Consider the following 12,215-nt stretch of genomic DNA (forward strand, 5'->3'; position numbering starts at 1 on the left):
TAAAAACTACAATTTCTCCTTTTAGAAAGTACAGAGTACTCACTTCATAGATGATATTTTATATAGAAACACACTGCATGTGAGCAGTCTATGGGATACTATAGGCTCAATGTCACTGCAGAACCAGATCAGTTACATCCTGGGCACTGATGTTCACTCAGTTCCTACCAAACACAATTCTCTAGCTGAAGCAATGTTTTTCACTCAAGCTGACTGGCCCATAAGGGGTGCAGGTTGACATTTAAGTATAGTGAAAATCAGCATAGCACCGAAATGAGGACTCAGCCTCTTTGTGCAATTAATAAAAGCATACAGTTAGCTAAAGAAAAAAACTGCAGTGTAATTTGGTGTTCTCCTGAGAGTCAAAGAAATTCCTCTTAAATTATTGCCAGTGCAGATGATGCATACTACCTCTGCAGTAAAAACATGGCATTATGAGATTTCAGGGCCCTATTGCAGATAAGCCAGCATCACACCAAGATTAAGACAGTATCTTCTCAGAGGCTTTGCCAGGAAAGCAGTCTTGAAGGGTGCATGCAGAGGCTGAGACAGAATTCTACAGCAGAAAAAAGATCCTATGAACTGTAGCATCTCAGAGGCTGAGCAAGATAATCTAGGCAGCTAGAACTATTCCAGGTCTCTTGCCCATTTATCTAATTCTACCTGCACTATTTTCAGATAAAATAGATTTGTATCAAAGCTGTCACTTGTTTAGTCATTGTCCTGTTCAATGGTACAGAGTCACGGAATCAGCAGTACAGTGTGCACTGAACTCCCAGTGCCAGGAAAATCTCATACCTCCCAATAAAAAAAAGCACTAAAAAAACCTAACTAATATAATCTACCTCTTCCCAGAGATCAAGCGATAGGAGAATCTATTAAAACAAATACCCATGGCAGCTTCTGCTTTACTGTTACTTTCATCTGAAACACTGCAGGCCAGATCTAATTCAAAGCCACCTGCTGACTTCAATGGGCTCTGGATCAAGCCTTAGCTGAGGAAGACTTTTCAGTTATCTCTTTAACAAGGCACTCAGTTGATTAACAGCCCTCCTGCCTGCTACACTAATGGGAATGCTTTTATTTTTATGCTTCTCAGGGCAGCAGATACACTTGTACAATCATCAGCAAGAAAACTTTAAAGAAAAGCTGTGTAACTGCAGCATCCCCTAGTGTATTTACAGTGCTTAGCTGTTATGGAACATCCCAGTAACTTCATCGGGGGCAGATCCTCCTTTCAGGATCGAGCTATCATTGTAGCAATTGAAATGCTGATTCTAACAGAATAGCTGATCTTTTAGAGCGTGGCTTTCTCCGAGTATCAAAAAAATACTGATGTTAAAAAAAACCATAGGAGACAATAGTGTGAAAAATCAATAGCTCTGAACACTTTCTGAACTGAACAGAGGTGAGGGAATAAAGAGATCGCATTTTATTTCAACAAACTGCAAGATAAAATATGAGCTCACGGTTCAGAAGGATCTGAATATCCTTCACTAAGAAGGATATTAAGGGGCAATCGGTTAGGAAGCAGTAGAAGTTTGTGAAAAGGACAAACTAAGTCTAAATACAGCAGCACTACATTCCCCACCAGGAAGACTACAATTAGTGTGTAAGGGGGAAGGAATGGTCTGAGGCCATTTTGAGTAATAACATAGCAAGCAGCCTGAGTTGTCCACTCCAGTCTAGCCTTTATCTCATGCTATGCTTCAAAGAAAACTATGTGCATAACTTCCTTCTTTCCAACTGCACTGGAAAATGATGAAATGAAAGTTGATACAAAAGGCTGGACACATGCAGTGGGTCTTGCTTTCTGAGGAATAAACATAGGACTGAAGTAGAAAACTGCTCAGAATATCTCTTCTTTGTGACTGTGTCACTTATCGCACTTCATATTGATATGGTGTATCTTCTGTAAGTTCATAATGAATTATTAGATTTTATGCATTAGACGTCTCACAAGAAGATTTTCATTTTTTTGCAAAGGACCAAGCTTAAATTCTGATGGCCATATTCGCATCACATTTATGTTGCTACAAATCTAGAATAACTAAGTTTGAAAAATATTTCAAATTACATCTGACTACTGGAATTCTGCCCTGGGCTGCAGTGGCTTAGCCAGTCCTTAATAAAATAGATACATATACTGAAATTAACATTAAAAAATGATGAATCACAAGATGCTTAAACTACTAAAGGCAACGTATCTGTAAAAAGTTTGGATTTTTTTTCTGTTTGATAGCAGAGAGCGCCATAAATGCCTCTTTAGATTTAATCTAAGTTTAATTTTATTTGCATTGTAAAGAACCAATGGAAAGTGCCAATGATCAAAAAACTGAACTGTAGGTTAGTATTTAGGGATAGCATCAAAACATTATTAAAGTGCAGTTCATGTGGGAAAAGGTACAAATGACGTATTTCTACTTATGAGATATGGCCTCAGTCTGCTATTTACTGCGTATTTTTTTATGCCTGACAAAAAAAATACTTTCACTGTCTGTGCCACAGAGCAATATCCAACAGAAGGCTGAGCTTGAATCGTCAGTGTTTTATACACTGCAAATTTCTACTTGGGACACTATAGCTTGATTCTTAACTTTTAAAATTGGGCAATGACAATCAGAAAAAAATTGATATTTTAGATGTAGACTGTTGACTAGGATTTTTGTTTTGTCTGCATTACATTACTAATACAAATATTACTGCTCAGAATACTGTTATATTTAAAAGAATAGAAAGGGTGATTTTCATAATGGCGCAATATTGTGCCTGAAAGTACCTCTGAAGATGAAAAGTAAATGGACTGATATTACTTATTCCCTTTGAAATTATCCATGCTGCTTGTCACACAGAGAACTTTTCCTTCCCAAACCATTTTTTTCTCCTTTCTGCTTCATCATATAGTTGATGTTGCCACCAACAGTGAAAGAAACAGGTATTGTTCCATAAATTATGCATCGATGAGTCAACAGTCTGTTGCCCCAGGAAAGATGGGACAATGACATCCCTTATTTTAACTAACATGAATAGGAGAACCCTTCTTGCAAAGAAAAACTGTTGTCTGTGCTGTCTCGGCATGTAGTCATGGATCATCCAGTTAGCAACTCAGAAAGAACTCAGAACATCCTTCTCCAAAAACCACAAGTTCCTGCCACCAGAGCTACAGATTTCACTTAACTGACAACACTCTTGGAATACAACATGAATTCACACTAAGAACGGAATCAGGAACAAAGAGGAGCAATGGTTGCTCACTCTAGTTTAATACGTATGATCAACACATGTATTTGTAAAATTAATAAATCCACTTACTTTACAGAGGCTTTAAGGATACAGCTAAAATCTATGCTAAAATTTCATTGGCTCTAAAGAAAGTTGTAAGTAAATCTTATTTTGATCACAGTGAAGACTGTGCCATTTCTTCAACAGTAACAAAGTGACACAAAATACAACACATTCTATATATGAGCAAGCAAGGACTACAGCTAGCAGAAATACAGCCAGATACATTATAATCTCATTGCATGTTTATAACAGACATGTTCCAGCTCAACAAGAAATTCTGTGTTTGATCCAGGAATTATTTTTTAATTTTTTTAACAAATATAGGAAATAAAATTGAATGACCCTAAAGATCCCGTCTGAATTTATAATCTTTGACTCTATTAGCCTATTTATATCTGTGAAAGGCAATTAAAAAAAAAAAAATCACTATCAAATTCAAACTGTCTATTCATTAAAAGTACTCTCTTAATACTTGTGGGAGTCCTTTTTTCAGTAGCAACCAAGGTTAACCCTTCAGAAAGTAGGCAGTTTCTTATACCCTCCTTGAAACCTTTTTTCAATAATTGTAAATAACTGCAACAGAAGAAAGATAGGAGAATTGGGCCCACATTATTACATTCTAGCAAAACAAGATGATGTGCTGACATTTCTTTCCCTTCAACAACATAAATTAGAGAATACTATCTCTCTCCTGCAGTTGACATTCAAATGAGTGACTGGGAACATAATGGAAAGTGTAATTACATGGGTATGGCAACACATAATTAGTGGGGTAAAACTGGTAAATCTTGTCTACATATTGCAGGCCAATCCAAATTGTCTGGTTCCTGGTATTCGAAAACCCCACCCACCCAGCTTAGTAATTTGAACTGAATATTTGATTGCAGATTCACTCTAATAACCCTCTTCAGGCTCTTCTTGGTTTCCTCAGAATTTAGAAATAAACTAATCTGTCTATTGAATAAATATCCACGCCTAGCTGCTTTGATTCCTGCATAGATGTAATGGACTCTTAAATTACAATTTTAACCTTAACCTTCTTTTTTCCGCCCCCATTCAAGTCCATTATTTCTGTTTTTCTTTTTTTACTACAGAACATTGAAATACACATATTTCGTAAAGACTGTAGTAGTCCCAATTAATTTATCTCTATATCTAAAGTGCAACAATAGTCAGAATTGTCTAATGATGCTGAATACTGTTTCTCAAATCTTAAACATACTCAGTTTAAGATCTAGCATCACCTAGTATAAAATTAAACATTCAACTTCAAATCAGAAATCTACTACATAAGTAACTGCTCACACTTTGGTTTTGCAATGTGACACCGCATGGAATTTTAGAGCATCAGTGACAAGAACTGAACGGAAAAAGATTTGCCAAACGTGCACAGCAAAGAGGTAATTGCGGTGATTTAGCAGCTGATAGCCAAGACCAAGCATGTTGCTCTGGAAGACCACAAAGTAACATCTTACACTGATGGAACATCAACGTATGACTGCTGACACACCTCTAATTTGTTCATTAAGGACAAAGTTAGCCTACAAGCAAAAAGTCAAGTCAGTGCTTCCGTCACTTTCATCCCTGCAATGGGTCTTGTATAATGCATCTCAAGAGCATTTGAGCTGGCTTCTCTTGTATTTTTGGCCCTCTCCCTTTGTGAACTTTAGTGACATTTCTGAAGACCAGAAGAGAGGGGATAAAGAAAAGCTTGGCATACTGAACCATAATTAACTGTAAACAAATACGGTTGCTATCAGATTCCCGCATGTAGAGAAATTATTCTTCTATACTAACTGCTGCCAACAATTGCGTTTCACTGCTACAAAGAGCTACAGCATTCTACTCGATGGCAAACAGATCCTTGTAGGGAGACTTATCTAAAAGCATGATTTGCACAATATTTTGAAACCATTTGAGATGTAGGCTGTTAGTAAAATGAACAGTCACAGAACAGTCAGAAAATTTTCTCTTCTGTTTGAATTGCCATGTTTCAGTAGCACATACCTTCTTCTCGAGTCTTCTCATCCTAGTTTGTTCATAGCCAAAATGTTGACTTTTGGGTAAAAATTGAGTGGATCAAGACTCTTGAAATTTAAATTTTTAGCTTATGATTGTGTAACATTTCAATATGAACAAGGTATTGTAGAATTTTATTTGCAAATTTCATAAAATACTGTGAAAAGCTCAATAAAGGCCACAGCCTCATCTTCTGTTTTCTCTAATACAATAGTGTGATTTCCCCCCAACACCAGTTCTGGGCATGCATTACTATTACATGCCAATTTAAACTTGTTTGCTTCAGTATGTGAGCCAAACTGGAGTTGGCAAGCTTATTCTTAACCCAGTCTCTATAAGCTAGTTACCTCCAAACTGTTTTCCACTTGCCACCTTGCATTTTATTGAAGCAGTTGTTTTGACAAAATAACAAGAGTATTTACAGAGTTTGATAACCACTGGTCTTACCTAATGTTTTAATTCTTACATGCCTATATTCTGGGCTCTCAGTGTCAAAAAATTGTGCAAAACCACAGAAAAAAGTACACGGTGACCAGGAGAGTATTCTGCACCACCTACTTGACAAATGACTGCTACTTTGTAAACTAAAGGGAAAGCAATCATTGTACTGGATTTTCTCATAATTGCTTCCTGAAGTTAAAACGTACTAGTTTCCTGCTATTTCCCCTATTTCAGGAAACCAGTGTACCTTGACTGCCAGAAGGACCAAAGCCAGATTTCTCGTACTTTATAACTTTATCAAGCGAAATTAACTGGAGGGGAAAAAATTGCACTAACTTCAGAGCTCTGGTCTCTTCCACTACCACCATTTATTTTGCTTCTGCCTTTTTTGTTGTTTACATCTTTTGCTTTCCATCCTTGCTTCCGCAGTCCTTGAGTCTTACTATCTTGCATTCTCAGTTCATATCAAACTTCGGTTCTCAGTCAGTCCTCAATGCTCCTCCATTTATTCTGTCCCAGTCCAGCCCAGTCTCCTCTCATTTTGTGTTTTCCTCTATTACCTTTTCCCCTTCTGTTCATCTTACTAAGTTCTGGCATAAATTCTTTCTGCTCTAACATCTGCTTTAGCTTCTCAGAGCTAAATGTTTTGCAAAGCTCAAAAAGTTTTCCAAAAGGGCTGCACTGTACAGGCATCAGCCTGCTTATGCTTCTGTTTAAAAAAAGATAGTTCAGACATCATTTGGTGCTTGGGGACACAAGAGCCTGAAAAGGATTGGATAGTATATACAGTTTTTCTATGCAAATTACTACAACATAGCACATTACCTCTTTTCTGTTACTCATGGTGCTATCTGGAGAGTAAAGACAAGTAAAAACAATTAATACCCATCCTACTTGGTGGCATAAATAATCTATTCCCCACAAACACAAAATCTTCTACTTTTTTTATATGTTTGCCATTATTTTTTGATGCTTTCCACTACTTAAAATTCAGTGCTAAGACACAAAACCACACTGAAAACAAACTGTTAAATACAAGTCTGACCTAACTCCAGAATACTCGCCCTGATCCAAGCACAGTACACAGTGACCATATTTCACTTCACAAAATTAGCTTCCCCCTCCTTCAGCAAAGAGCCACCAGAAGAATGAAACACTGTGTAAAGTACAAGTTACCTCATGGGAACAAACACTGAACAAAGCAGAGGCTTCTGTGTACTTCACTGTGTTATACCACTCCAAAGAGTTTTGTGGCTACTAAAAGAAAAAGCACTTGCATTCAGAGACATCTGATAAATATGCAAAACATTAATTTATGAGAAGATATTCTCCTGAGACAGAAAACTGCATGTCCACTACTTGAGAAGCCACTAATCTGAGGTAGGATGAGCCTGGACAGTAGGGTCTTTCAAGCCTCTCTGCATTTTGAGAAGATTCAGATTAAAATCCAGATTAAAAGCATCTCTCCAGTCAGATCAATACATAACAATATTATAATAATTCCAGTAGAGAATTTCCAAGACGCTATAAAATATGAACAATACAAAATAGCCCTTTGAGGGAGAAATTTCCTCAGCCTAACTATGTCACTCATAACCTATTTGCTGAACCATTTTCTGGACATGTTTCCTAAAATCCATTTGCTTGCAACAATAGAAGAACAACTAACCTCTTGGGTTTGCTCTTTTTTTTAAGCAGCAATTGACACACTGAAATCGTAGCCCATAAATGCAGCTCCTGGCTGCCAAAATTAAAAATTGCACTTGTACATATGACTTACATTTTCAATAGGACACTTATACAAAGCTAAGGACTTCTGATATGCTAAGGACTTTTCCAAGGACTTCCTAATATTTCAAAATCCATGGAAAGCCTTAGAAAGGAAGTAAATGCATGCTTATCATTTAGAATAAGCGTCACAGAGACTTCAAAAATTCTTCCACTCATTATAGTACAGTACCATAAAGAGGCTGTATGAATATGCATAAGCTTTGAAATAAAGGAAAACAAAACAATATAAAACACCATAAACATAGAGATTACAGAAAAGAAAAGGAAATTACACAAAAGGAAAATAACATTTTGGTCACAGTCCATTAAAGTGAATAAATAAGGAAATGTTCCAGTGGTATGTTTATACACTTAAAATGACATTAATTCAAGATGACAAACGGCCCAAATGTTTGTCTCCTATAGCTGGAGGATAATAAAGACAGGAAAACAAAACAAAACAAAGCATGTACAGAAAGGAGAATATTCATTTCAAATATCAGCCTTTTAACTCCCTCCTCCATAAGCCTGAGAAGTCTTTCATTAGCATGCTTCACAGTTAGTGTTACTACACAATTATGAATACTCTGTAACTAAAATTAATGTATGGAACTCAGTCCTACCCACATTTCTTTAAGCACAACCGTGGGCTCTGTGAGCACTTCCCAGCTTCTAGATCCTGACTGCACAGGTGGCCACCAGCCCATTCTTCTCTTTCAAACAAACCCCGACATGGTAAGAGCTGTCACACGTTCCAGCAGGTCCCTCAGTCTGGACAATCAGAGATCACACCAAGCACACTGGAGAACGTTCTTGGTCTGCAGTGTAGACGAGACCTTCTATTACCTGTATACAACGTGTGAACTCCGGTATTCAGGTAGTCAGTTTATCATGTACATACAAAGGAGGCCATAAGTGTTGGGAATGGGAAGAGTATCTTGCTTACCAAACTTTTAAGGTGATTTATCAGCTATTGCCCATTCTTAGCTCTGCTCTTCAGAGGTCTTGGAGGAATGAAGACCCTGAACCAACAGTCCATGACAAAAATTTCTGAAGTATAATTTGAGAGCAAATGTTCAACAAAGATCTGATTCTATGGTGGCACTCTGACAGCATGGCAGTTCCGCCCAAACAGTAAAGATGTGATTTTGCCTCATCAGAACTATTTAAAATGCCATACATGAGAAATGAAAATAAGAGTCAGATATTAACTGCATAAAAGAAAAAGGCACCTGCTCCTTTGAAAATAAAAACTGGAAAAGTACCAGGAGATTTGTTCAAAGCAATTAGCAATTGTGTTACTACGGGAAACCTGCAATGATGTATAGCTGACTAGATACCAGCTGGACAAGCAGATAAAGGGAATCTTTTTGTTCATGCTAGAGAATGAGAATCTGGAGTCTTGATGCAATGGTATTACTCTCAATATCAGAACTGTTCTTTGTACTTCAGGATGGCATGAAGCAAATTTCGGAAGCAGAATTAACCCCATGACATTATGAAATTATCATTTCCCTTGGATTTCAGTCACCACTGAGCATGTTTTTATCAACTATGCAAAAGCATGTGATACTTCCTAACATAACCAGATTGGGAGGAGGCTGGATGGCTCAGTAACTACAAAACATCTCAGTGAATTTAAAAGAAGTCTCTACCATTAAAAAGAGATTAAATATCTCGCTGCTGACTAGAAGAAGAGATGTGAGCATATTCTACCCTCAGTCGCACAGAAACACTGACTATCCTACATAAATAGAGCATTACCACAGTACACTGACTTAATAAAAAATTGGTACTAACAATCAAAGCATGAATAAACAAGAAGGTACAAAGCAATCCAATCGTCCGAGAACGACACAAAGCTGTTCCAAAGTTAGAAACAGAAGTCCTAAACAATTTACTATTAAAGTTCAGAAAAACTGTAGACTCTCCAAACATAAATTGATTTAAATGGTGAATAATTTATTCTTCCACAGTAAGTATGTTTATAGATCATAGTAAATTCACGTTACTGACACAAGAAACAAAACCTTTGAGATATGATAGCAACAAAGATTTCTTAGAAGATGACAAGGAATGCTTATATCAGAAATATTATTGGGGAAAAGCAGAATTTTGTCAGAAATCAAACAGCAAACTTACATGCTGCGACTACCTCCAAGACAGATAGGAGAAAACCACTACAGATAAAACGATAGCAGGTCATTATTGTGAAGCTAGTACGCAACTTAGCCAGGGAAAAGCTTAAAAAGAGCATTTGAAGTTGGCAATGAAAAGAGAAGAATATTAAGACATGAATAAGTAAACCCAGCTCATGGTATGAGCTGCCTTAACAAGCCATTTGAGGATATTCTAGAAGAAGGTGTTCAGATATAGTGAAAAAGACTCTGGAACCCTGGAATCTCAAAGCAACTCACTACTGAGCCTGCACCGTGGGCCTAAAGCAGCCTCCCGCTGATCCCAGGAACCAGGGGTCAGGTACACACATAGAGCCTTCCCACAGCGCTTTGTGGGCACGTAGTGACTCACTTAGAGGCCCTAATGACCAGGACCTTCCTCTTCCCCTCAGCTACGATGTTGGCACTGGAATGATACTAAAAAAACCTAGAGAAACAGGAAGTTTCAATGAAGTATACAATGCCATTCCCTCCTCCCTCCATAAAGAAATTTTAACTGCATGTTGCATGGTATCACCATCTTTCTTGTTCTCTAGCTTTCAATAAAGGCATAAGATGAAAATCTCTAGTTTGAAAAATAAAAGCTTGTAATTACTGTCAAAACTAAGAAACTTTTTCTAGGTTGTCTTTAGGATAGTTACACCTTTTCAGTTTGGTAATAGCTTTCTTTTGTCAATACAGCTGCTGGCGTTAACTCATATTCATTACCTCAGGAAGCTGAGGTGTCCTCTTTTAAGTACGTTACTTGGATTCAAGAAAACCTATAAAGAAAACTGTTGTTGTAACTTATAAACTACTGTACAACACTCTTGATTCACTGTAGATTGACTGACTCTTAATCGGTTTGTTCCAGCAGAATAAATAATAGTATCGGTTTGACACTCTGAAGTACATCAACAAAGTGGTCTGAGGTTGAACATGTTTTATTGTGGGATTTTGGGGGGGGATGAGAAACTTGAATTTTCTCCCATCATTTATCAGAAGCTCTCCTGTTTTACCTTTCAAAACGACAGACAGAGGATAAAAAAAAATCCCAAATCTGATTGCGTGAACATTTTTAATAAAACACTGCCTAATACAATGTGTAATATTTTTACATTAGTTTTTGAAAGTTAAAAATGGCTATGTTTAGACTCTGATCATTTCCACTGTTTGCTGGTACCTGCTAACAGACCTATCAGTTGCAGACAAGTGCACCATTTTCTCTCCGAATACATAATGATGCATGAAATCCAGGGGGCAAACAGTGTGGTTTTAGGTCACCAATTTGTCACAAGGCTATAAAACTGCTGGACAATGTAGCTGTCTCCCATGCTTTATGGAAAAAAATCACTCTCTAATGTAAAAACAGAAAGGATGTAAATAATCTTGATTTCAGTAAAGGTTTCATGGGATAACTGTCTCGTTTCTACAAGGATTTCAAGGAACCATGACGATTCCCATAGCTACAGTTGACAGAAAAGTTTGATGTACAGTGAGTCATGGAGCAGAATGCTGTAGAACTGAAGAATACAGTCAGCGAATTTTGTGTAGAGTCCAACCCCTATAACAGAAGAGGACTGAAAAAAAATCTAAGCTCATAGACACATTTCTTTTTGGTTCATGTATACACCCAGCTGCACTGACCATTTTAACACCAAGACTTTATGTTTAATAAGGAGTTGTGCAACACACTTGATAGTCAAACATAAGAGCCAGTTTCTGACATTCCTTGTCACAAGCATTTCAGGACTTGCTGTTCCATAAGCGTAACTGAGGAAGTGTGGTAGAATTGGTGTGTTAGGAACAGCAAGCTTAGCAAGCAAAGCTACTCTTGCAGCAGGGCCTCACTAAAGCAACAGGATATACTAAAATATGTTTCCCAAATGAACTATACCAGTACAACTGCACCAATAAAACCTTGCATAGGTGCCCTCAGGGACATAAGTCTACACTGAGACTTGCTAGGTGCTATTCTTACTTTGCTACTGAACTGCTTCAGGATTTCAGCAAGTCATTCAACTTCTCTAAGCGATATTGTTTAGGACCTCCTCAATAAGATAACAAACTGGTGAGTGTTAAGATAGGTGTGATTTGCCCTGAAAAACATCCTTTTAAAATATAGTATTTATCAGCTACCCATAGTAGCAGAAACACTTTTATGCCAGTATAGTCATGTCAACAGAGTGAAACTTTTCTTTCAATAAAAATATCACAGGGAAATTTCTCCTTTTACAGACAATATCATACACAAGAGTTTCCAGGATATGGCTAATAATCACTGCTAGCAATCTGTGCTGGACAGATTTTCCAAAATTAGGACTTAACTACAGTCCTTGTCAATAGCCGGTGACAGCTATACAACCAACACTCCTAGACCTGAATGCTGATCTGTCCATTTCTTCTCCTCAACCTTAGTGTTCAATTATGACAGCCTTAGAGCTTGCTCTCTGTGGCAGTCAGCATAAAAGAAATGCAGAATAACCACGAATCAAGCCCTACTATTTAACAGGAAACAATCATATGAGGCTTCCTGGAATGATG

This window comes from Aptenodytes patagonicus, chromosome 7, assembly GCF_965638725.1.
Source record: "Aptenodytes patagonicus chromosome 7, bAptPat1.pri.cur, whole genome shotgun sequence".
NCBI lineage: Eukaryota > Metazoa > Chordata > Aves > Sphenisciformes > Spheniscidae > Aptenodytes > Aptenodytes patagonicus.